Source organism: Poecile atricapillus, chromosome 7 (assembly GCF_030490865.1).
Source record: "Poecile atricapillus isolate bPoeAtr1 chromosome 7, bPoeAtr1.hap1, whole genome shotgun sequence".
NCBI lineage: Eukaryota > Metazoa > Chordata > Aves > Passeriformes > Paridae > Poecile > Poecile atricapillus.
This window is the reverse complement of record NC_081255.1, coordinates 4,471,616-4,499,532: the sequence shown is the minus strand read 5'-3', so window position 1 is coordinate 4,499,532 and position 27,917 is coordinate 4,471,616.

Below are 27,917 nucleotides of genomic sequence, written 5' to 3'. Positions count from 1 at the left end.
GTGATATTTCAATACTTAACCAGTACCCAATCTCCTGGATTGATGTTGTGCACTCTCACGTCTAATGGAGAAGTTTGAGGGAGGTACCCTTTCTTACATGAGTTCTCTAAAGTTCTCCCTGTAGTCTTTAGATACTCTTGAGTAGCCGCTTCTCCATCTGAATAGTTTCCAATCCCAAAGGATGTAGTGAGAAAGGGAAGCCCGAACAACATCTCATATGGGGAAACTGCTATGTCTGCTCACGGTCTGGTCCTGACTCATAGGAGAGATAGAGGCAAGCACTTTAACCAATTCATTTTTGTCTCTTCAATTAATTTGGTGAGCACATTTTTCAGAGTTTTATTCATTCGTTCCACTCTACCAGAACTCTGAGGGTGCCATGGAGTATATAATTCCCATTTTATCCCTATCGCCTCCATGACCTGCTGCAACACTTTTGCCGTGAAATGCGGACACCGTTCTGAATCTGTGTAATTTACTAGTCCACATCATGGGATGATATCTTCCAGTATGATCTTGACTACCACTTGTGCTGTTTCTTTTCTTGTAGGAAAAGCTTCCATCCAGTGGGTTAGGTGATCAACTATGACTAAGAGGTGTTTATAACCTTGCAGTGAAGGCATCTCTGTGAAATCTACCTGCACGCTTTGAAATGGTCTCTGAGCTAGATCTCTCTCCCCTGGTTCTGTTTTTCTCATAACTCTCTGGTTAGCTTTTTGACAAATTACACACCCCTTAGTGATAGCCTTAGCTAACTCATACACTCCCACACATAGATTTTCCCTCAGGAAGTGATCACATAACCCCTGCACTCCCCAGTGTGTTTGTCCATGTAATTCAGTGAGTACCTTTCTGGCTAAGGGTTGGTTTAAAAACTGTTCCCATCTGAAGTCAGCCATCTCCCCCTCCCCTCTTGATGCAATCCCAATTCTTTAATTGCTTTTTTCTCTTTCTCACTATATAAAGGTTCCATGTCTCCTTCTCTTTGTTCCTGTGTCTCTTTTAAATGGAGAGTCTTAACTGGGTTCCCCAGTCCTAATGCAGCTTCTTTTGCCGCCTGATCAGCTATCCTATTTCCTCTCGCCTCCAGAGTATCACCTTTTTGATGTCCTTTTGTATGAACTATGGCTATTTCTGCTGGTTTTCATAGGGCCTCCAAAAGTAGTTTAACTAATCTCTCATGAATTATATTCTTCCCCTTTGAACTGATATAACTTCTTTCCTCCCAGATCTTCCCAAATATGTGTACTACTCCAAATGCATATCTTGAATCGGTGTAAATTGTTCCTGAGTTTTCTTCCAGCAATTCCAGTCCTCTTTTAAGAGCATAAAGCTCACAACTTTGTGCTGACCAGTTTGGTGGCAATTTCCCTTTTTCTATTATTCTCATCGTTTTTCCATTCACTACCACATACCCTGAGGCCCTCACTCCACCTGTCATTCTTGAAGATCCATCTGTGAATATGACTTCCCCATGCGGTAAAGGTCTATCTTCGAGATCTTCTCTCACCTTTGTTTGTAATGCTGTGAGCTCAATACAATCATGTTCCAAATTTTCTACGGCTTCCCCAGAGAGGAACTGGGCTGGGTTTAAACACTTAGAGGTGACAATTTCTAAACTGTCAGTATTCATCAGAATAATTTCATATTTTAAAATTCGGGCATCAGTCAGCCACTGCTGTGCTTGCTAGCTGAGCACGGTTCTCAAATTGTGTGGGGTATGCACTTTTATTTTCCCATGCAGTGTTAGTCTTTGGGCCTCTTCCAGCAAGATGGTGGTGGCTGCATTTGCTTGTAGACACATTGGCTGTCCCCTTGTTACCGGGTCCAGTAATTTGGATAAGTATGCTGACGCTGCTCTTGGCCGCACCGGAGCTCTGGGCCAGCTCTGTGGTGCCACTCCAGCACGGGCAGTCTCCAGGAGTGGGGAACTGCAGGGGAAAGGCGATCCCACTGCAGAACCTTCAGAGCACCGAATCCTGCCGGGCTCTGCCAATTCAGGTGTTGTGGGTGGTGGCAAAAGGAAGGAGGAGACTCGCTCGGCTGTACTTCCCAGGAACAGGTTTATTCAGGAGAGGGGATGAGCACAAGGTCTGGGCTGGGAGAATTGAGGACCGAAGAGAGCCCCGAGCACCTCTGTGCACTGGGTTTTATCTCAGGGGCGGGCACAGTCCAGGGTCCAATGGGAGCTCACGGAGGGAGGCGTAAGGGGAGGAGGTTACAATATTGGGGACCAATGGGGATACAAAGAAGGCGGGAACATAACATAACAACCAATAACGTGTTGAGGAAGGGATGATGTACATGGAAGGAGCTGGAAGGAGAGGTGGGGTTTACAGTGATGGATGGGGAGATGGGCAGGGTAAAGGTGATTGATGGGGAACATTCAGGAAAACTGGGAGGGGTTTATATAACAGACAACTGGGGCTAAACCATTACAATCAGCAGGGGGAAACAAGAACATACCAACAAGTTTTTAACAAATTCTTAACAAAATTAAATAAATGAACTACAACAGTATGCCACAGGTTTCTTGCAATTTCCCCACTCCTGGATTAGTACCCCATATGCTGTCCCGCCTCTGTATTTATGAATAACTCAAACCCCTTGCTTAGGTTTGGTAGACTCAGGACTGGGGCTGTGGACAACTTACTTTTTAAACTTTGCAACTGTGCTTCATCCTCCCGTGTCCAGTGTATGGGGTCTGGGCTGACTAGCTTTTCATATAAGAACCTTACACATTCTGAATATTGTTCTATCTACCACCTGCAGTATCCTACTAGCCCTAGCAGTTTCCTCACATCTCTCTTCGTTTTTGGAGACTCAATGGACATGATCCCCGAAATCCTCTCCAGGCTTAATTTTTTATATCCTTTTCCAATCAAGTGGCCTAAGAATTTCACCTCTGGTTCAACAAATTGTAATGTACTTTTGGATACTTTCAGTCCTTGTTCCCCTAAGAAATTCAGGAGTCATATACTGGTATTCTTTACTTGACTTGGGTTTTCCCCCGAGATCATCCATGTACTGGAGAATTTGTATTTCTTTTTCCACGTCAAATTGTTCTAACAATTTCTCTAATGATTGCCCAGAGAGGTTGGGGGATTCTGAAAATCCCTGGGGAAGATGTGTCCACCTAAGTTGTTGTTTTCTCCTGGTGGTGGGATCATCCCACTCGAAGGCGAACCAGTCCCTACTCTCCTCTGCAAGGGGACATGTCCAAAGGGCATCCTTCAAATCTATGGTTGTAAACCATTGATGGTCTCTCGGCACCTTACTGAGGAGTGTGTAGGGATCTGGCACAACTGGGTGCCTGGAGACAGTCTTTTTGTTGACTTCCTGTAGGTCCTGCACTAGCTGATAACTTCCATTGGCCTTCCTTATGGCCAAAATAGGTGTGTTCTGGGAGGACATACAGGGCTCTACAATTCCTTCTTCTAATAATTGTCTGACCATCGGAGCCAACCCCTCTCTTCCCTCCAGTGAGATGGGGTATTGTTTAACCCTCACTGGTGGGGTATCTTTTATAATTTCCACTGTTACTGGGGGTATCCTTAAGAGTCCCCTTTTTCCTTGCCCAGCCCATACTTCTGGATTAATTTATTTCATCTCATTTTGGGTAAGTGCCATAATTTTTACTACCATCTTCCCATCCTCAGGAATTACTCCCACTCCTAAACGAACTTGAAGGTCCTTCCCCATCAAGTTACTCTCCAGCTTTGGTAAGTAAATAAAGTTCACTTTGCATTGCTTAGAATTTCCCCATATCTCTACATTTTCAGTCACAGGAGCTCTGAATGGTTTCCCCTCTGCTCCTATTACTTCACAAGTCTTTTCTTAAGGTGACCCCTGATGGCAATTTGTTTATGCTAGACCTTTCAGCCCCAGTATCTATTAGAAACTCCATATCCTCCCTCAATGGACCCACTTCAAAGATGTTTCATGGGGTCCTCCACTATATAAAGCCCTCGACACCCCTAATCATCACCTTTTAAAACTTTCTCCAAAAGGTCCTGTTCTTTGGCAATGGCTTCATCAAACCCTAACTTTTTACAGTCCTTCTTAAAATGCCCAGCCTCATCACAGTAGAAGCAACATCCTACTCTTGGCCTTCCTGGTCTTTCCGGATACTTCTTCCAAGGTTTTACTGGCCCTGTCCTTTTTTGGCTGGTTGGTGCCAGTCTCCCTCTCTCTGATCCTACACTTTCTTTAGCCACTGCTACCATTATCTTAGCTTTTGTTCTAGTTTTTTCCTCTTCTCCTCTCTTCGTAGATACACTCTGAGGGCTTCCCTTAGGAGCTCATTAATACCTTTTTCTTGCCAGACTTCCATCTTTTCTAATTTCCTCCTAATATCTGGACAAGCTCTTGTTACAAATTGTACTTTTAAAAGCATCTGGCCTTCTGGGCCATCTGGGTCAATGTTCAAATGCAGCTGGAAATTCCATTTTAATCGGTTCAGCCATGCTGCCAGAGTTTCATCCTTTTCCTGTGAACCATCGAATGCCGATTTAGTGTTATTCCCCCTGGGGACTGACTCCTTTATGCCTCTCACCATCAGGGACCTATATTCCCTCATGTTCCTCCTCCCTTCTTCCTCATTGGGATCCCAGTTGGGGTCTGCTAAGGGTATTTTTTGATCTCCTGGGGGCCCCAGTCTATTCTCTCGTTTCCAAATCCGTATTTCCACTGTCCTTATGTGATAGATTGGCATTTAAGAAAACAAAGAGAAACACCTAAGGAAGTTAAAACTGCTGGCGGCTGATGGGAGTTTTTCTCCTAGCCAACAGCTGGCCATTTCTAAGAATTGACAGCAGTTTTAACCATTGAAAAGTGAGATCAACCTGTGAACACCACCTTAAGACCTAAGCCTGGGAATTTCTTTGTCTCTTTGTTTCCTGGCTGTGAAAGGTAACTGAGCTTTAGCTGGATTCCCGTCCCCTGATGGTCCAGGCCATGCGGCCCGGGCAGGGGCTGGGCTGGGCCTGCCGCGGCTCCTGGCCGGGAGATGGGGCCTGCGGGGCTTCTCCCCGAGCTCTGGCCGGGCCAGGCCGGTCCCTGGCTCAGCTGCAGTTTTTTTTGCCGTGACTGAATTCACCAGAGACTGCCGAGTAAAGAAAGAAAAAGCTCTTGACCTGTGGTGGGCTGAGACAGTGACCACACTCTCCAGAGCAGCCATGAAGAATCTTCCATCACAGACAACTCCAGCTGCTGCTCCGGCAGAGATCACAGAACCATCTACAAAGCCTGGGCAAGATTTTAACCTTTTCATTACCCAGATGAAACTTGCAGATTAATCCTTTTTTTCCAGAAAAAGAAAAAGAGAATAATCAACATGTAAACAGACTTTATAAACTATTAGAGACAGTAAAGAAAAGAATTAAGCTTCAGAAGAGGTAGAGAATAAGGAGATGCTTTAATTAAGCTGAAATATTTTTCTGTTAAAGCTATGGAGATGGACAATAGCATCCTGAAAAAACTCCTTTAATTCATGACAGAGTATATTGGGAGGAATAGAGTGTTCAAAGTGTGGATTTTGAACAAAAAGTGGAGTAATTGTGATAAAGTGAGGTGCTGGAACAGAGGGGGGAGAAGTAATAGTTGAAGATTTGAGGCCTTGAGAGGCAAAGAGAAAACTTCTGTTTCCAGGGAAGCTCACAGAGACAGATGAAGAGAACTTTTGCCTTTGAATAACTCATCATTAAAAATGACATCCCTAGACTCATTGACCCATACACATCTCAGAGTGATGTGAAATGGGAGGAGAAAATCTGATGACAGATTTCCGGGCAGCTGGCATCAGAAAAATAGAAATCTATAACATAAATAGTTTTCTTGTGAAAAACTCCATAGATGAGCAGAAGAAGACTTCTGTTTCTCTACAAAGACTGATGAAAAGACTCTAGCAGGAATTGAGACTGTCTTAAACACCAAAGTTCCAAAGTTTTTCGTCTCTATGTTGTCATGTGAACAAGAGAATGGTTGAGTAGTGAGAGAAAAGGGGGTTTTCTGGAGGTTTATTCTGGTGTTCTTATTCCTGTAGTTTTGTTAATAAAATTTTTTTATTCCTTTTAAGTTTTAAGCCTGTTTTGCTCTTGTTCTAATCCATATCTCACAGCAAGAAATAAGTAAGTTTTCTAGTAATTTTTTAGTTACTGCTTTAAAACCACGACATTTATTTGGTGCATTGGCTGGGAAACTGAATTGACAAATCTAAACCACTACACCTTATTAGTCGGACTTCCTCCGGAGAGAACAGTACGTTGAGAATAGAATTAAGTTCTCCCCATGTATATGTGTTGGGTTCTAGGAACTGGTCAACCTGATTGGCTATTCCCACCAAGTTCTCCACTAAATTCCCTATTTCCTTTTTGAAACTTCTGACTTTTGAGGCGGTCAAGGGAACGTTCACAAACCCAATGCCACCAGCTGCCACATCCATAGGGACCTCCCTAAGAGGGAACAACTTTTCTACCTTGCAGGTCCTGGACCGAGTATTACAATACAGTCTATCATCTGCCTTGGAATCATCTGCTTGAGAGGAAAGTCCCTGTTGGGGGTTAGTGGTAGCATCAGACCTTAGGGTGACAGTATGTGGGGAATCACAAGAAGTTTGCAGAGGTGATGGTGATGACGGTTTGCTCGGATCCCATTTAGGAGGGGGTAAAGGAATAGTAGCTGCGGAAGGATAACAGGCTGGGGTTGTAGGAGAGGTAGTCATTGGAAAAGATGGGGATGGTAAAGGAAGGATAGCTGTAGGAGGGGTCAGGAGGACTTGAGAGGGAGCCGGAGGTGCGACTCGGGGAATAGTAGGAGAGTTCAGAGGAGGCAAGTATTTGGTGAGTGAACCTCATTTTTCACACTTTGAAAGTTTAATCTGATTTTCTTGTTTTTCTTTTACTATTGCTCATAAAGTTTTCTTTACACCCTTTAAAGTTTGAGCCTGCTCTACTCTTTTCCTAAGCCTTATCTTGCAGCAGAAAATAAATAATTCCATTAAGTACAGTAGCATTTAACCAGCACTAGACCCACTACAACAGTGCAGAAGATTTTAGTAACAATTAACTTGAGTTGATAGTCAGAACATTTCAATCCAAGCATTGCAGGAACCTCTTAAACGGTTCACTTGTTATATTGAGCTGTTCTGTGTCTTGTAGGTAAACAATGCAGTATACACAGGGATACAGGAGACCTGAGAACTGCTCACATGACTAAAACTCACTGAAGACTTCAGCAAGCTTGGTAATACTTCCTTAATTACTGAAACTTGAAGTATTTTGAAGCAAACCCATTCTGTGTGATTTATGGTACCAATTTTGTAGGTTTGCTGCTCTTTGTCTTTCAGCAAGTTGGGATCTATTCAGTGGAATCGCTGGAGGTTTGGATGAGGTGCTTCATTCAGCAGAACCAGAGAGATTTGTGGGGAACTTTTGATTACAGTAAATGGACCAGATATTTTGGTGCTACCAGGTAATATGGGAAAGAAAATACAGGGTGGACACAGACAAAATATAAAGGTAATCACTGGCGGTGCCACAGTATTTTAATTCCCGATGTTAGATCTGTGTGGAGTCAGGAACTGCAATGCTTTACCAATGCACCAATCCTCTCTAAAATGAAAAAAAATGAAATCCAGTTTGAATGGGCTGTGATTTTTATATGTTTGTTATAGCTGGCAAAATAGAAATGTCCCAGAGTTGTGTGGTACTTTGTGTCTGCACTGTAGCAGTGTTTTTCACTGACAGCTGCCTTGTTTACAGCTCCTTCCTATAGTAAATCTCCACTATTGTTTTGTCTTTATTGGCTGTGCCAGAAGGCTACAGAGCTAAAAGTACATCACAGCTCTCCTCCAGTACTTATGAACCCTTTCCCATTGTTCATCCATCATTTTAACTGGCAGTTATCTTGATGTAAAATATCTGGAAGTTTCCAATCGCCTAGAATGCTCAGGATCTGGAAACAGTGGGGATTTTGGAAGCAACTGTTCATTAATAGAAATTATATAAAATTAGCATGGGAAAAAAAAATAGTTAACTGCCTTGTTTAATTTATTTCAGAAAGGTTTTCCAGCCCAAAATCAAGTCAGCTTACCAAATTCTTACCTCTGGCTGCCTGATTTTATGAAGCCTGCATCCCTTCTGCCAGTCATTTGTAACGGGGAGATCCTAAAAGAACACATATTTAAACATCCCTTGTTTTCAGGCTATGTCCCAATGAGGTAGTTCTATAGAGCTCTAGGTTTCTCCTTTTGTCTGTTTATTTAGGGCATAAACCCACTTAACATAAACTTCCAAGTGCTGTGTTCACAGGGTAAGGCACAGATTGACCTTTCTCTCTGAGTTACCAGCTAGTTTAATCAGGACATCTATGCAGTGGTTGGAATTAGATGATTAGGGGGTTCCCTTCCACCCCATGTTCTGTGTTCATGTTCTGTGATCAATGGTTTTCTTCCGGGTGAAGAGGAACAGGACAGTCCTGGATGTGTCTGTTCAAGTGTCCACATCACCCAGCAGGCTCTGGTAAGAGACTGGTTTGGAAAAGTAGAACAAGGATTGCCATGCTCAGCAGCCAAGCCCAGGTCTTGGAAAATCAGAAGACTGAGCTGTTGCACAGGATTCAGAACAAGTGAAGGACCAATGAAGGTATCCCTGCCCATGGTGGTGGGTCAAAATGAGATGGTTTTTAAGGTCCTTTCCAACCCAGACCATTCTGTGATTCTGTATTTGCACACCCTGAGCTTCCAGAAAATAAACTGAATTCCTCACTGAGCATTCACTGGGAACTCTGCACTGAAGCATTATCAAAAACCCCGAGAGATTTTTCTGTCTTGGTGTGGTTGGGCCCAGCTGGATGCCCAGTGCCTCACCATAGCCCTTTCATCATCTCAACAGGGGGAAGAAAATTTAATCAAAGGTTTGTGGGTTGGGATAGGGACAGAGAGATCACTCAGCAGTTCCTGGCATGGACATGACAGATCTGACTTGGTGAATTTGTATCAAATTTGATTAGGTGTAATCTTAACACCCCTTCTTCCCACCCATCCTTTTTCCCTGGGCTCAACTTTACTTCCAAATTCTCTCCCTTGTTCCCCCACATGGCGTTTGTTTTTCCAAGTGTCCCTGTATTCTTACAGGAATTCTTCACTATTTTTATAGCTGGACTGTGCTAGCTGTCAATACTGTTTGAAGAATTGGCTGATTGCTCCTAATTAACAAGTTCTGTTCCATTTGGGGACTCACTGATTATGCCTTTGGTTGTCTTTAGTTGTTCCTGGTAGAGGGGAGTCACAGAAGTCAAATATCCCAGAGTGTTGTCCATCATTAATGGACAATAGGATGGAAAATGGGAACTCCAGGTTTGCCAGTGCTTTATACTTCTCAAGCTTTAGATAATGCACTGCAGCAATTTATTTGATTTTAATGACAGAGAGAAGGAAACATGTCATTTTTTAGTCATTTCACACATGCCATTAGCAACATAATTTTAAAAGATAATGATTTACAAGCCACCTGCTGTCTGGCAGATGCTTAAATATTGGCACATGCTTGGAATTTGGTATGGAAGCTATCTGAGGGTTTAATTGCCCACTAATGCAATAGCTTCTGTTCTGTGCAGGTTAATGAGGGAGAGTTGCTTTGCTTTTGAAGTACATCTGTCAGGGATCCCGTTTATTAGACAACCAGCAAGGATGATCTTCACAGGTTTAGTCACTTGTTTGCAACTGTTTTTGTATGAGTTGCTTTCACATGGCAAGAAATGGGGAAGAACATCAGGTTTGTAATAAAATGAGACCTTGGAAAGCCTTTTGAAAAGGAAGCTCATGTCAGTATGTCAAAAAACAGTGATTGATATGTTACCTAAAATGTCCTGAGGATGTCTGATCTGCTCAAGAGTGAGTAGATAAGTCATGTTCATCATGACCCACTTTTTATGGAAGGCCCCTGGCATCCCAAATTCTCTTCTAAGCTCAAGGTTCCTCCTGGGTGACACTTCCAGCAGCTCAGGCTTACATCTTGCAGTGACTGTTGTTTATTTATGGGTGCACACATTCCTTTAGTGCACTTAACAGCAAGGAGCCTAAAGCAAATTGGCACCATTTTCCACTAAAATTCAGACCTTGATCAAAAGAAGACACTTGACTGGGAAAGAAAGCATTTCACGTGGGTACCCCCAGGGAAATTTGTATCTTGGTCCAAATTCAGTCCTGAAACTGTGTTTGCTTACTCCTATTCCCTTTCAGTGAAAAGTAAGAAAATCCCCACCCCCAAACCCAGAAAATTTCACACATCAATAAGACAAAAATCACAGTCACTGTGACAGCATTGGAATTACTTAGGGGTTCTAAAATAAGTGCCTGGTGCAGAAGCAGCACTCAAGCTATTGACCCATAACTGACCCATAAGGTCAGTTTTTTAATGGGTATTGACAGTGACAGTAAAATGTTGTAACAGTCTTGCAGACAACAGGGTAACAAAGTCACCACCAATGTATTTGTGAGGTTCCTGATGGAAATAATCAGAGAGTGGGAATTTGTTTTGGTCACTTCCAGGGATATGATCTCAGGCACTGATCGGAGCCAGATGGAAAAAGCTTGAGGTTAGTTAAATGAGAAAATTATTGCCTACTAGACCTTTATGGTCAGAGAGGAGGAAGGAGCAGAGCTGGTGCTTAAACCAACTTGGGGAATCTTTGCACGGACAAATCTGGCCAGGCTAGAGATGCCCAAGCTGACTGGAATCACAGATTTGGCACAGAATTATCTTTTCCTGTCTCTCAATGCCCTGTACCAGATGAATCAGATAATTAATTTTTTTATTCAAATTTTTTATTCCAACTTACAGTGATACACCGGAAGGAATGACCACCCCTCTAGGTTTTTCAAGCTCACTGAAATGCAGCGTCATTTGAAAAACTGGATTTTAAACATTCATGTATTTATCCAGCTTACATAAGGGTTAGAAGCCCTGCTAAGTCCATCTAGGTATAAATTTCAAACAATGGCTTGGAGAAACATCTATAAAAATGGAAGCACTAACAGTCCCTGAATGTTCCCCTTGATGCATGAGTGTTTTACTGAATTGTGGAACTGTTTCAGCTTACAGCCTTATTCCTTCTCCTGTGACACTTAACTCTCTTAGCCATAATTTTGAGTGATTAATGATTGAAATGTTATTTAAATCACTGAGCCTTCCTCTGTCAGAATTTAAAACTAACTCACTAATGGGGAGAAAACTGAAAAATCTGTTCATTGTTTCTTTCTTCTTTTGAGAAATGCTAAAATCTTTGCTATTTCTGTTCTCTACTACAAGGACAACATAAAGGGATGTCTCAGAAGGAGTGATAATGTAAACATTTGCCCCTGACAGATAAAGCAGTGAGGAATAAACTGGCTTTGACAGCATTAACAAATTTACAGTGCTGGGTTTGAAGGCATTAGCTGTGGAAAGGTTTGATAATGTTGTGGCTTTCAAATGATGGTCTCAGTAAAGTGCTTAACAGATTTGTCTACTGTTTCCCATCTGTAAATGACTACATAATTTACACTTTTAATGGCTGTTAGATTACCTGTCTGCCATTAGACTCTCAGGCTGCAGTGAATGAAAAACAGAAAACACCACTTTCCCAGGACATAAATGATTAGTTACCATCACTGGCACCCATGTATCAACCTCCGTGTCACAACACCGTGGCTCTGGAAAATCCGGATAAAATGGATGGTTATACCCAGACATTAATTATATTTAAGAATTTCTGTCTATTACCCATAGAAAGATGGCTCGGGAAAGGTTGTTTTATAGTCGTGGCAGGTTAGAACGATGTTTAATCAAAACTGTGATGTTGAACATTGACAACCTGAGGAGATAATCTCTACCATAATAAAGGTGACCTTTAGAAAAAGGTTACTTCATTGAGGCCTCTTTTTTCCCCCTCTTGTCTGGCAATAAAGGAAGTAACAGAAAATTGTGGAGCATTTATTATACTATTAGCAGCATTTAAAATCCTAAAATAAATATTGGAGTAGGTTGAGCACATACAGATATAACATTTGAAAATATTTCAAGGTTTTGTAGACAGCTAGTAGTAAAGACAACTTGGTGAGCTAATTTGTTATTATCTTTTTCATAAGATCACTTGAAAAAATCTTAAAAAATGAATGGCTGCGTGACTAATAAACTCTGTGAAAGATAAGCTATAACCTTTGAATAGGTTTCCATGTCTAAAAGGGTATGATAGAATTTGGACAGAGAATTTTTTCATATAGTTTCAAAGTAACATGGAACTTAAAAGGAGTATCTTTCATAGTACGCAAATTTATTAGCAGGCTTTCTTTACTTATTGGCATGCAATGAGGTCTCCTCCATCTGTGTGTCACACTGATCAATCCTCTAAATTATGTGCATTGATGCATTTCTGGTACATCTTCACTCAGCTCCAAACCTTCAAGGCACTTGGGGAAATTGAATCCAGCCTTGCTCCAAGCAGTTGCTAAACTGTTCCACTTCGTGGTCTAAAACATGTGCCAGACTTCATCTCTCGGTCTGGCCAGTTTCTATGACTTTAACCCCTCCCTCCATCCCCCCCAAATATTTATTTTAGTCTCAAATTCAGATGCTTTGGTTCTCCCTTGGGACACATGGGCAGGGGGTGGCCTTGGGCCACCAGCACCAAGAGAGAGGGGTGAGCTGTTTTAAAGAAGACTTTTGGTAGCTAAAACTGGCCTTGGTTTTTGATGGAAAATACTTGCTTTTGTACTGATGGTGCCAATATTTCTGTCACAGAATTTACTGGTTAATTTGCTTAAACAGGGCCATGTGATAAAGGTGGGATCTTTCCTTAAGTACACCCTGCCAGCTGAATTGTTTTGTCTTTTGTCCATTTTCTCAGTATAGAATATGATCATTTCCCTGATTCCAAGCTGTTGCCTGGGCCTTTATTATCTAAAGGCTTTTTAGCCTTTAGATAATAATAAATCAGATGTAATATATAATAAATGAGATATAATATAATAAATGAGATAAAAATAAAATTAGATTTTCAGTTTTTGATCTAATTTTGAATGATGATTTACCCCCACATCAAACAGGCCTATAGTTTGTGTCTAATTTACACTAGTATTTGAGGATCTGATACAATGCTTATTACATCTATTGCCAGTGTGATATGAACAGACCCTGTTGTAAATAAGAATTAAACCCTGTAACTCAGACTACTAAAATAATCTTATTTAATGAAGTTTCATTTCTGTCAGGCATCCTATTTCCCATTGTGTATAATTAAACTCAAAAATAACTGCCCAGCAACTAAAATGTGTAAGAACAAACACAAGATGCAGTCTTGAATTTATTAACAATCCACTATTTATTTGCAATGGTAATCTGCTATTTATATGTGAACAGTAAAATTAAATTTAATTGTTCATCAAGGTATATTTTGTTATAGTGACTACAGCTACAGCTTTTAGGACATTGTGGCATAAATCCAAATATTTCTAAGTAGTTACATCCAAGATACAATCTGTAAAATTAATAAGAATGTGGAAAAATAATTAATACTAAGAAATTGATTGGCAATCTCAGTGAAAATGTCTTTTTTTTTTTTATTACAAGGTTGGTATATATTGCTAGAACTCCATTTTTCCCTTAAATTATATTTTTCTGTAATAGCTTTAGATAATCTTTCAATACAAGTTTTTATGGGTGTCTATTTCACAGAAGGGGGAAAGAAATACAACAGTGTTGTGAAAATTTAACACTGCATAATGGTGCCTCTCTGCCACACTGCCAACCAGGAGGGACAGACCCCCAGATTTTTATTCCCTTAGAGCCATCCCAAGGCTGGGAGAGGCACCAACTCCTCCCAAAGAGTGAGGAGAGCCTGTTCTGAGCTGAAGTCACTTTCAGGGTGTGAACCAAAACATCTTTAACTCAGGACACAGCAGGCAACACTTCTGGTACGAATTTCACAATTTCCGGATGAATCAGAGGCATTTCATCTGGATTTGTAGTCTCTTTGTAAACTTTTTTCTTTGAAACAAGTATTAGATTTCAGCTAGTGTAATTCAGATTTCCTGATAGTCTCTCACTCTTTCTCAGACACTTTAAGGATCACTTAGCTGGCACAATCAGTAATTATCCTGTTGTACTGTCACTGTTGGACATGAAATGAGTCACACAGAAGCAGTTCGAGGTGTGGTGAAAGAAAGAGTGTCCCTTATTTATTCTTTCAGAATTTATAGGTTTCTTACCACGACCAGGTATTGGATAGTCAGGTTAACACCTTCCCAACCACACTGGCCGTGAGAGATGTCTATCAAAAGGCAGATCTTCAATGGAATGTATAAACACCTATGTTTATAGTTATTTTCCTGGGAAAGTGGCTAGAACTTGTAGAAAAACAATGTAGAAGGCCTGATTCTCAGGGCAACCCTGTACCTCCAAGTGAGTGAGCCCTGGTGCACAAGGACTGATATCCATCTCCTTCAGGGTATTTATTGATCTAACTGGAGCAAACTTTAGAGCATCACTGGCTTTGCTCTCTGGTTTGCCAAAGAAGCAGCAGCCTGTAAGTGCTGAGGTGCGTTAACTCTTAGAAATTACATTGCTCAGGGAGAATAAATCCTCCCTTTTCTGCTGTTGTAGACTATTGTTCTGAAAAACAGGTTGGGCTGCTGCATGTTCATATAAATTTCTGTCTAAAAAGTAAACCAGTCCTGTTCCAGTCATTTCATAGACATCTGCTTTGGTGCCTCTGTTGTTGTTACCCTCTCACTCCTTCTCTGGCTTGCTCAAGGTACATATGTCAAGTTTGACAGAGTCATATCTCTGTGAAATTTTGTGCTATGACCGATTGATTTAGTTTGTTAAAATAATTCCTTATGTAAACCTTTCTTGCTGTCCTTTATTCCTCCTCCTGTATTGACTATTAACACAGTGTTAAAATTGATTGTGGATGCTCAGGCATGCTTCCAGATGTGGAAGGTTCGTGGATCTTGCCAGACAGTTTCTGCTCTGCTGCACACACAGAGCTGGTGACAAGAATTGATGATTCTTTACATGTCTCTTGATGAAACACAGGGAAAATGCAGGAAATTACTGAGTTTCAAGAGCTGTAGGCTGCCAGAAGAGATCTTGCCAGACAGAACTGCTCTTTGGCCAAATAATGGTGCATTTTGCTCTCAGCAGCTCCCTGTAATTGTGTGTGTGCTTGTCATTCCCACTGTCCAGCTTCTGTGCCTTACAAAATTGTTTCCCTTACCACACCAGTGTGTGGATTACTCACCTTCTCTACTACTGGTGTTCCTTGTTGGTGCTGCTCAGCCCTGCCACTCCCTCTGCTGCTAGGGTTCCTCCTTCCTGCAGTACTGCAGTTCTTTTGCTCAAGGAATCCTGTCCCACACATCAAGATAAATGTGCTGCTCATCCCTGAATAAGCACCTTCACAAATAAGGGTAAAAATCCTGCGCAGAAATCAGCACCAACCTCCTGGACCTGCCTGTCCCAAATGCAACTGTGTGGATGGCTCTGCTTTCCTGGGAGTCCTCCTGGGAGGCTTTCACTGGTTGGTAAATCATGTGGGAATGCCAGTGGTGTCCACATAGCCAGAGTGATGGAAGTGAATTTTATGAGGAATGGAGTTGGACAGCACCTGGAAAAGATCCTGTGTGAGGCACTGAAGCTGTGCCTGCAATCCTTTAAAATACCAGTAGTATAGAAACCCAAATAGCACCAAGAAATTGTGACGATTATTACTGGGAAGGAATTCTTGGCTGTGAGGGTGGGGAGGCTCTGGCACAGGGTCCTCAGAGAAGCAGTGGCTGCCTTTGGATCCCTGGAAGTGTCCAAGGCCAGGCTGGATGGGGCTTGGAGCACCCTGAAACAGTGGATGGTGTCCCTGGCAAGGGATAGGATGGGATGGGATGAGTTTCAAGGTCCCTTCCACCCAGACAATTCTTTGGTTCTATGACTGCTTAAAATCATGAGAGTTGGTAGCTGAAAGTAGCAGGTTTTTTATACTAAATGTTCCTGTAACCCCCATGTCTGCAAAAATCAGATATTTGGTATGCACTCATCAGCTCCAAAGTGCTGTGTAACGTCTATGTGATTTAAAAAGAAGTAAGACTGTAATTTTGCGTTCTGAATTGTGCTGCTGCTGACAGCAGTCAACTGGCAGATTTTCAAGGGCAGGAGCAGGGATAATCATCTTGGTCAAATTACAGTTTTAATTTAAGAAGAACTTCTTTCCTTACTGAGAATATTACTATGCATATTTTCATTTTATTAGTTTATGTACACAACCACTAAGTTGTTTGCACGTTATAGGATTTTATTTTGTACTTAGCAAATGAATGACATCCAAGCAACTTTAGATTTAATCTGATCAATATTTAATGAATTATAATTATCATTACAACTCAAGAGTTTTGCACTGCTGTATATTGCCACATAATGTTTAATCAAGGGGAGAGAGAGACTAAAATATAACTGGAAAACAGCTACAAAGTCTATGTTAAAGAAATGTAGTGGGATCATTACCTAAATTACAGCAGTCTAATTTAATAATTTTCCCAATTACAGCTTTAAGATTGAATTTCAAGAGCATTTCCCTAATTTATATTTTTAAATGCCTGCAATATATATTTTTAAAAGTACATACACAAAGGCCATAATTACTCCATGTTATCAGGGTTTGAAATCTCTGCCTGATTGGAAAAAATTCCCAGGTGCTGTACCTGGGAAAATGGGAATACTAGATAAAAAGGATATCAGATATGGACAGAACACTCAAAAGATTTGGTTTATACACTGATAAGCGCCAGGTATGTAAATATTGCAGAAATCAGAAAAACCATTTTAAGTTAATGTTTTTGAAAACACTGAAATAGGTCAGAAAAATCAACCAAAAAATGTAATTAAAAAAAAAATAAAAGCTAAACCTCTTTTTCAACAAGTTAAAGATTTCTTTCCCTCAGAAATGCAGGTCAGTACTGAAATTTAGTCATATCAACATGATTTCTCAATTTTTATAGTTAAGTAAATCTTGTGGACTCAGAAGCGCCTTCTCTGATACTGCCAGTGAGATAGAGGCTTGTGTGTGGGCAAAACTCATTAGGAAGCCTGGAAAAAGTCTAAAACTTTCTGTTTTATAGAATCCAAGAATGGTCTGGATTGGAAAGAACCTTAAAGTCCATCCCAGTGCCATGCCCTGCAATGGGCAGGGATGCCTTCCACTGGCCCAGGTTGCTCCAAGCTCATCCAACCTGGACACTTCCAGGGATCCAGGGACAGCCACAGCTTCTCTGGCCAGCCTGTAACAGGGCCTCACCACCCTCACAGGGAGCAATTCCTTCCCAGTAGTCCATCCAAACCCTATTCCTCTATTCACCAGAATATTCACCATTATTTCCTCTTGTAATTTCCCAGTTTCAACGGGAGCCATGTGAACATTTCAGTCATTTCGAAATGATATTGCAACAGCTCATCTCTGAAGTTTTTTCCTTTGCCTCCGGAACCCTCTGAGTTCTCCTGTGGTTTACTCTGCATCATAAAGGGGAAAATGATGGCATTATGACTATGGTGGAATGAAAGACATTTTCCCAAAGAGCCCAGTATTTTCACTTCACAGGTCGTGATCCTAAACTTGGTGTTGTGCATGTTCCATGTGCAAGAGCCTCTGTCTTTTTCAGTGGGCCCTCTAGCCTGATTTTAGAAGGGGATTCTCTGCTGAGTGTGCAATTATCACAGCTAATAGACACCAATAAATGATGATCTTGGATTTGTTTGAACATTTTCCACAATTCTTTAAAACTTGTCATTATTTGTAATAAATGTCAGCCTGCAGCGATGCCTTCTACAACTGTCTTGCTTTAAAAGACAGGTGTCCACTAAGAAAAGCAGGAGCCTCCCTTGGAATGAAAAATGTAAACTCCTTCCCTCCAAATTATTATAATTTTGAAATTAAGGGGCCCTCAGGCAAACATATGGGGCTAGGAATAGCAGTTCTTTACAAGTATGTACAATAAAGCAAACAACTCGGTCATTAACAGCAAACAGAGCAGGAACCCCTGTTCTTTCACTTGGGCACAGGCACTGAGGAAGATGAAGAGAGGGATTTTGGGGAACTGGAGGATGCCATGGGGACCAGTTGGTGGCAGGAAGGGTCGCTGAAGTGGGAGAGGCTGACATCCCAGCATCTGCAAGGCCTGCGCTCAGCTGCAGCTGTCCCCATGCGGTGGCTGTCCCACTCCATGAGGGCGCTCTGGGCTCTGTGCAGGGCGTTTGGGATGTCCCTCAGACGCCTCATTCCAGTGCTCCATTCATAGAGGCCATCCCACCGTGGCTCCACGCTGCCAGTGATAGAACATCCACGGAGCCCAAGCAGAACCCAAAGCAAGTCAGGGTTCTTGTCACAGTAACCCTTCCTATGGCATGGACACCTTCATGAAGGATCTGCACCAGACAATCGAGGGCACCCTCAGTCATTTGCAGACAACACCAAAGCTCAGTGGCAGTGATGATCTGCTGGAGCTGGGAGGCTCATGACTGAGGTGCCATCGTAGCTGCTGCCTTGAAGAACTTGAGGAGCAGAACTAGTAGAATTAATTGAGATAGATTCTGTAGGTTAAAGTAGGGGTAGATATTAGAAGAGATTAGTGCTAGAATTTAAGGTAACAGGATAGAGGGCATCTCATGCCTTCTATTCCTGTTTAATTGATAAATTAAAAACTGGGGCTCAGAATAGGGTGTATCATAAGAAAGACAAGTGTTTAAGGTAAAGAACTCTGAATATTTAAGCTAGACATTAGTTTGTAAAGAAAAGCCGCAGGTTTTTGAAAGCTTTTTGTTTCCTATAGAGTCTCATTCAGCCCTTGAGCTGGTATGTTCCTTTGGAACATGTTCCTTGGGCAACTGAGCTGTAGCTTTTGTTAATTTAAAACAGGTTAGAGAAAGATAAATTGCTTTTAGTGAAATAAAATGATTGAATTGTTAAATCAGAAGTGCTTGTTGTTTTCATTGTGCTGTAGTCATTGATTTGGGGGTCGATCCTGAAGGCCGAAGCCTTTTGGTTGCTGGGGCGGTGCAGTGTGTGCTGTGTGGGGCAGAGGAGAAAGGCGCTGCCTGGGCCGGGAGGGATGTGGGGACACCAAGTCCTTGTCACTTGTGGCACAAGGAGTTTGTTTGATGGAAAAGCCCCTTTTTTGTGTGCATTTCTCCTCCTAGAGAGCTGCCCTGGCACAGAGATCAATCTGTGCTAAGGACTTAAGTCACGGAATACCAGAATCCCAGGCTGGTTTGAGCTGAAAAGAACCTTACAGCCCATCCAGTTCTACCTCCTGCCATGGGCAGTGAACTTCCTACTATCCCAGGTTGATACATCTTTAAGCTTTCAAAACGGAAATATTTTCTTTTTCACAGTTTTGAGGTTGGGGTAAGGCATCGTCCAGTAGTTCTAACCCTTCCCATCTCACCTGGAGCACAGTGGTTCCCTTCACACACTGTGGACAGGAGCTTCATGAAGATGAAAAACAATCAGAAAATGTTATTGCCCTTTGCATTATTTTCCCAGCTGAGCCATATCTATTAAACCTGCTGTTTGGGACTTCATTTATTCACAATGGGAGTTCTCTCTCCCTTTCGTCAGAGAACTCTCCAATCTTGCTTCCACTGAATTACAAATCTCCCATCTGCTTCCCTGGGACCTGGAATTCTTCTCTGCTTTTATGGAAACTGAAAGAAATCATTACCAAGCAGAACAGGATGGTGTTGTGAAGGAATTAAAGCAGACACATTTGTTTTGATGGATGAAACGGAGGTCTCAGTTGAGGAGGGAAACAGTAATCTATCCATAGCTTTAATGCAAAAACCAAGAGCTTTGAAGATAAATTTCACAGGAAACAAATCTGGTTCAAAATAGGAGCCAATCCTTATATTACCACAGGACCAAGCTGCAGAAACGTACCTGGAGAGATGGCAGCAGGGCAGCTGAGGAGACTGAATTTCTCAGGAAATATTCTGAAATATGCTGGAATTGGATATGAGACAGCAGCTGAAAGAAAGAACAAAAAATAACAGCTCTTAGCATTGCAATAACTCTGGGATTTTGGCTGCAAGAAAGAGTAAATACTTTTCAAAATTATTATTTTTTTTAATTACAGCCTAGGTAAGCCCATCTGAAGCAATTGAGCCTGGTCAAGCTGTAGATTTTCACTTGGTCCTGTTCCAAACTCCAAGCTCAAGGCAGGTTCCAAACCAAAGTTCAATTTCACCCATTACAAAGTTAAAGAGAATATGGAAAAAAAATCCATGTCATACTGAGCTGTGTGAAAACTACACTATTCCATGGCCTTTGATCAAAATCTGGTGAGGCTCAGAGGTGAGATCTCTATAGAGACAACTGTGTGAGAGAGAGAGATCTATAGAATTCTGTTTAGGATTTCTCTATGAAATGAAATAAAAGGAAATAAAGAACAATAAATATGCCTGGCACATCTATGTACTGTATATGAAAATTATCCTGCTACTGGAGTGGTCTGTTTTGGTTCAATAATTCAGGTTTATTCTTTAGCAGCATGTCCTCAGAAGAAAATCTGTGGTTTAATTTGTGTCTATGCCAGTGCAATTTGCAGAGGATTGTTGTTACACAGAGGGTTTAATTTTTAGATTTTTTTTTTCCTTTATCTTTCCCCTTACTATTCTCACTCTCTATTCTCAGGCCCACAAGCTAAAAAAAAAACCACAAATAAACAACACAATTAGGAAAAGAACTGAAATACTCTTTAACATCTGTTCTTGCCCAAACAGGAGAATTTATCTAAGACAAAGGTAAAATAAATTACAATATGTTTCTATTTTCACTTGAGAAAAGGATTCTGCACTCCCAGTTTCTGCATTTGTTTAGAATTCTCTATATTTGCAAAGAAATCCCTTGCTCTGCATCTCCTTGGAAGCGATTTTTCTCTCTCTTATTCTTTAAAACACCTCCCCCTACACACTCTTCTATTTATTTTTAACTCTTATGTTGAAGGCTTTCATGAAATAACATTTTTCAACTTAATATAATTAATAATTTAATTTAAAATACTGGTTGTTACTGAGTTACAACATAACTTGTACATTGATTTTCCTTTCAATACTACTCCAAAATGAAATCCCTGGAATCAGAGACACAAGTGTTACTGTTAAGCAGAATTATAAGGTGATACCAATAACCATCTTTTCTACAAAGTAAAAAGAATTTTGTTTTGTAGGAATTTCACATCTGCATAAAACCACTTTGGATTAAATGTTGATTGCTTTACAAATAAAATTTTCTCACTGGGATTGAGGAAAACAAGGCTCTTCATGGAAACTCTTAAGCACACACACAGAGCATAGCACACAAAAAATCAGCTATGGCACTGCTCTAGGCGTCCCCAGTTCAGTGAAAAATTGTCCAGCTCACACTGTCCAGACTGGAAAGAATATATAGGCACTTACTCTGTGCTTACACATCTTGAAACCCCAGAAGGATTCTTAAATTCTTCAAGATTTTTGCCCTCCCTGTCTAAAACAGATTATTTTCAGTAAATGGATCACATTAGAACTGGTGCCTCAGAAATTAGAGGGTTTATGGTGCTTTGTGAGCTGGCTCCCTCACTCCACAATTGTTCTTCATTATCCCTCAACTCCAGCTGTACTACATTTCTCATAAAACCGGCTGCATGCCCACACTATGAGAAGTGCCCTGGAAATAGCACTCGAGATTCTCTGCAACATCTCCCATAAATTATCTGGAGTCCATGCAATGACTCCTTGCATGTCAATGCAATGACTTCTGAATGCTTGAGAAGGTTGTTCTCCCCTCAGCTCCTCACATCATGACTTTAATGGCAAATTCAGCACAAGAATTAAGTGAGGAGAGTCTTTGCTCCCAGCATTGATGTGGGCAAGCTGGCTCCAAATGCAGCAGGTTTTCCACTGCTTCTCCAGGAGAGCTGTGAAACACAGCACTGAGGAAGGAATAAACAGTGGCCAGGAAAGGGCAATATAACATATGTGGGGAAATAATGCCAGTGCTAAAAACAAGTGTGAATAACAGTTCTCTGTGATTCTGTAATTCTGAAGTAAAAAGCATTCTGCTTGTCCTTTGAGTAATGATACAGAAGATGTCAAACACACATGAGCATTGGGGTGATTGTGGGGCCTTGGTTGATCCTCACTCTGTGACTGTGACACACTACTGAAAATTAAGAGATCAAACTCCCTCCCCACCAAAAAAACCTCACACCATCTTTGATTGATTTAAAAAGTACAATTTTTTTTTTTCTCATTGCAGCTTTCCATAGAAAAATCTTTCAAAGCCCAGAACAAAATAGGTGGATGGCTTAAGATTGGAAATCATAGGACAACACAGTAGTTTGGGATGGAACAGACCTTAAAGCCCACCCAGTGTCACCCCCTGCCGTGGGCAGGGACACCTTTCACTAGCCCTGGTTGCTTCAAGCCCCATCCAGCTTGGCTTTGGACAATTCCAGGGATCCAGGGGCAGTCACAGCTTCTCTGGGCACCCTGTGCCAGGGCCTCACTCTCATCACAGGGAATAATATCTAACCTAAATTTCCACTCTTTCAATTTGAACCCATTGCTCCTTGTCCTGTCACTGGAGTTCCTGATGACATTTTGTGGTCAGCTGAAAGCTCCATTCAGATTTCCTACACCGGCAAAAAGCCTTATTGAGCTACCAAAATTCCTGTTCAGGAACCCCAAGAACCATTTTATATTGTTTATCCAACTGATGATAAAACAGTAGGGGGTAGGTGGTTATTTGGTGGTTATTTGGGTGTTCACTGGAATCATGGAATCATTAAGGTGGGAAAAGGCCTTTAAGATCACCAAATCCATACATTTGTTCTAGAACCACCTCCATGTTCACCACTAAACCAATTCCCCAAGTGCCAAGGACATGGAATCTGTCCCTGTCCCCTGCAGAATGAGTTCAGTTTAATTTTGGAGGCTGTATAAGGGAATCAGATCAAGTCATGATCATCCCATGCAAGTTTACCCTTTGCCACCGCCTTTCTACTTGAGGTATTTCCACACTTTAGGACTACAAAAGAAATTAATGTCGCAATGGCTCCACTGTATAAAAATGCAAGGATTTGACTTTGCATCATCCTTTTGTTAAAAAAGAAATCCATCCCAGAAAGCAGTGCAGCACAAAGGGCACACTGTCTCACTTCCCCTAGAATTTACATGGAATATTAACCAATGAAGAATTTTGATAATTTACATTCTTGACAAAGGTTGTAACAAGAACAAGAAATGGGGGAAACTAATTCTTCATATGGGAAACGGAGAAATTATAATTCACTGTAATCGCTGCCTTAGATTTTAATTTTCTGGTTCCCTTGGGCTCCACAGTAGGAGAAACTGAAGGACCTCACAGGAGAATTAAAAAGGAATTTATATCAGTGAAAAAATTGACTCATAAATAGTTATAGATTATATTGCAAGTTCTCATCAGACCGGTTAAAACCAAAGCAGAGAGCCTAATTTAGCTTGTCAGGGTTTTTTAATAATGATTCTTTCAATTAAAAATCCAATAAATACATAATGGAAAACTTCTATTGTTTTCAGTAAACAAAACTGTGGAGAGAGCTGGTGGAAAAACAACATGCCATCCAAATCCCTTCTTCCCTCCCATCTGTTTTCTCTCCAGTTTTACTCAGATTGGAGCTAAAAGACCCAAATAAAAAGCATCACCACCCCACCATTATCCTGGAGAGTCAGGGAAATCTAGCTCCCTGTCTCCAGATAACAGGGACAAGGGAATGTGTCCTTCCCAATGTCCAGCAGCCACAGCACACAAAGCTCAGATATTCTGCCTTTTGTTTCCAGAAGTGTGGGGTTTAGTGCTGGGAAGCTCTTGGAATGAGATGCCTCCTGTCAGAGCAGCATTTCTGTGCTCACACTGCACAGGTCTCACTCTGCAATCCACAGGTGTGGAAGAAGAGAAGGGAGTGAAAAGAAATCATTGAGACAACACCCAGAGTAAGACAACAGCTTGGAAATCCTGTACCAGAAAGCCTCAGCTTTGTCACTGTCTTCCCCACAGCAAAGAATCCCACAGCTATTACCCAAAAGCTGTTAGGGTTGTTCAAACCCCTTTCCCAAACACAGCCTGCAGTTTCACAGAGGAATGAAGCACCACACACTTCTAGGAGCACTCATGTCACTTGTTGCCTCTTAAAGAGCATCTTGGGAGTATTCCAAGGAAATTCAAAATAGACACATCTAGCTGTGGGGCATTTTCAAAAGTGCTTTTCCATGACATGCTGCTTTGCCCATATCCTGGGGAGCTTGGTTTCATCAGAAAGCAAAAGTAAAAAGTAAAAATATAGTAAGGAAGTGATAACTGAGAAAGGACACATTTCTATTTTATTCTTATAAGGAACCAGATTCCTTGACATTTTTAGGAAGAAAAATTTTAGTGGAAAAAAATTCCATTTATCTGTTCTTTAGCAAAAGATGATCAGAGGGATGGAACACCTCTCCTGTGAGGAAAGGCTGAGACAACTGGAATTGTTCAGCCTGAAGAAGAGAAGGGCCTGATAAGACCTTATGAGAACTTGGAGAGGGACTTGGGACAAGGGCCTGGAGAGACAGAAAAACAGGGAATGGCTTCCCACTGCCAGAGGACAGAGTTAGATGGGATATTGGGAAGGAATTGTTCCCTGTGAGGGTGGGGAGGCCCTGGCACAAGGTGTCCAGAGAAGCTGTGGCTGCCCCTGGATCCCTGGCAGTGTCCAAGGCCAGGTCAGACAGGGCTTGGAAGAACCTCGTGGAAGGCGTCCCTGCCCATGGCTGGGAGTGGAAGAAGAGATTTAACCCAACCCTTCCAACCCAAACCATTTTGGGATTCTGAAGATAACTTGGCTCTTTCCCTCCACTCAGTTTTGAACACTCATGGAAACAAAAAACCCCAACCCTTGGGAACAGCAAGGGCTTCACAGCACAGGCTGGATAACACCTCTGCCAACTCAGAGCTGGACATTCCCAGTGCAGTTATGAACGGGGCAGCAGGAGAAGCTGACAGGAAAAGTACATCCTTAAGGATGCAGGAAGCCATCCTCTCTTCCCTGTCCTTTTCATGACAGTCCATCAGTTTGTCCCTAGCTGGGGGCAGACACCTTCTGCACCCATGGCCTGGTGGAAATGAACTCCAGTCAGGAGCACTGGAGAAAATACAGAAAACTCTTATTTCTTGCACAAAGAGAATGAGGATTTTTGGTGGGAAGGCAGATTTCTGGATAAAAACATGTTTTTCTCTCTCATGGTTGAGCTACCTGGGAAAACAGAAAAAAAGATAATTTAATTCTGTCTTTTCTAAATTTTCTTTTGTTTTTGCCTGAGGTTCCTGATGGTGCCTCTGCTTTTCCCATGTCTTTCTAATAAGCAATGTATTTTTGCAATGTATTTTTTTTGAGTGGTGGATAAACCCACATTTTGTGAGGTTTCACATGGCATCACACAGCTGAACCCATATTTCTGCACCTTATTACACAGCACCTTATATGCATAAAAAACATGTATTTCCCAGTTTTTTTTCCCAGGCATAGCCAGGCTAACTCTGGGGTTTAGGCACAGCAATTCCCTGCAGATTTCTCTGTCTCTCAAAAAAACCACAGAGGTCATCTCCCTCTTCCTAGTAAAATCTGCAGCAAATGTGCTTTCTGCAACAGTGTTGTGCTTAAATGATACCAAAAATCAAATGTAATTAAAATAGAAAAAAGAAAGGCACCAATACAAAGCTAAAAAAGCAAATTTACATATTTTTCCAGAATACTAAGCAATGTCCACAAATGGTCAGTTCTTCACTCAAAAAGTTGTCTTCCCCCAGTGCACAGTCAGTGGGTGTTACCTGAGGAGCTGTAGGCAATAAAATATAGTATTTTACTTTTTTGTTCCAGACAGGATTGTTTGCCCTCAGCTGTAGACTTCTATACCCTTCATCCTCCAGGCTAAATATCAGCACCAAAAACAAGAATGAAACTGCTACACAAGACTTATAAGAATGAGCCTGATTAGGCCATTATTTCTACAGCACCCAGGTAGATTGGAATTATTTTCTGCAATGCTTAAAAAACCAGATATTTTCTCATCTTTCAATTTGCATTGCTATAATTTTTTTTTTTTTTTTAAGAAAGAAAACTCACCTTATAAGTATTTTCCTATTTCAAACAAATCCTTTTATCTAAGGGTGAGCCCAGGTTGTTACTTGAGATTGTTTGCATAAAATCTCATTAGCCTATTGATTCTCCTTCTAACACCTTAGGTAGTACTTCATTACCATGCAAATAGAGACAGGCTTTTTACATGTACATTAATGCAGCACTGATTATTCTCCTTTCATAGTACTGGCAAGAAAGCACCATAATGAAAGTCATCAATAATTGTTCAACAGGTGAAAGAGATTAGAATCAAAGAGACACTTCTTATCAGCAAGAGATTCCTTTTCCCCTTCAAAACACAAATTTGGCTGTGTACCATTCTCAGGGATCTTGCAAGGCTCCCAGTTTCATCTTTTCCTCCCACAGACAGGCACAATGCACTGCAGGGTGAAATATTTTGGAATTCAGAGTGAAATCCTGGACCCAAAGGAAGCAGTGGTGCTTCCAGTGCTGCCTTCTTCCTCCAAATCTCAGTCTTGTCCTTCCAGCAAGTTTCAGCATCTCTGGGACTGCCCTTGGGACAGAGTTGCAAGTGCAGAAACTCCAGCAGGGAATCTTTGTTGGCAAAGAGCCTCTGCTGGGATAGAATCCCAGAACCCCAGAACATCCTGAGTGGGAAGGGACCCACAGGGACCATCCAGTCCAGTCCCTGTCCCTGCACAGACACCCCAACAATCCCACCCTGTGCATCCCTGGGAGCATTGTCCAAACACTCCTGGAGCTCTGGCAGCCTTGGGGCCGTGTCCATTCCCTGGGGAGCCTGGGCAGTGCCCACCACCCTCTGGGGAAAGAACCTTTCCCTGATCTCCAGCCTGACCCTGCCCTGGAACAGCTCCAGCCATTCCCTGGGTCCTGTTCCTGGTCACAGGGAGCAGAAATTGGAGCTGCCCTTGTGCTGCCCCAAAGGTGGAGATGCCAAAGGTGTACTTACAGGAAGCATAGCCCAAAGGAACCCATGCTCTTCACAAAGAGCTCAGCAGAGTCTTTGGTAAGGAGCAGGACACAAAACAGAGAGAGGAGGAAAACAAAAAAAACCAACAAAGCACGTTGGAAAGGCAGCAAAATACAACTGCAAAATGCAGTTTTGCATTTTGCAAGATGCAAAAATGTCTTGAGAGGAAGCCCAGCATGAAGCATGGAGCATGAACCCTTCATGCTCCACCTGACTGAACAGTGATTTTATTGCTGCTTCTTTTGTGTGATTACACCCAGGAGCTGCCATTTCAGACACCACAAATACCACAGACAGAGGCAGGGACTACCCACGGGGTGAAATTTGTGCTGAGCCAAAAACCAAAATCTCATCTTCTTCAACTCAGTCTGCATAAGGAAGGAAGGATAGCTGGCTGCAAAACCTGCTGGGGTGATAAGGCAAAACCTGCATGTCACCAAGGTCCTCAGGAAGAAGGGCATGCTGATCTCTGCTCCCTGTCAGAGAACAGAGGGATGTGTACAGGAACAGGACCTGGGGAATGGCTGGAGCTGAGCCAGGGCAGGGCCAGGCTGGAGATCAGGGAAAGGTTCTTCCCCCAGAGGGTGGTGGGCACTGCCCAGGCTCCCCAGGGAATGGACACGGCCCCAAGGCTGCCAGAGCTCCAGGAGTGTTTGGACAATGCTCCCAGGGGTACACAGGGTGGGGTTGTTGGGGTGTCCTGAGCCAGAAGTTGGACTCAATGATGCTTGAGGGTCTCCTCCAGGTCTGAAGATCCTG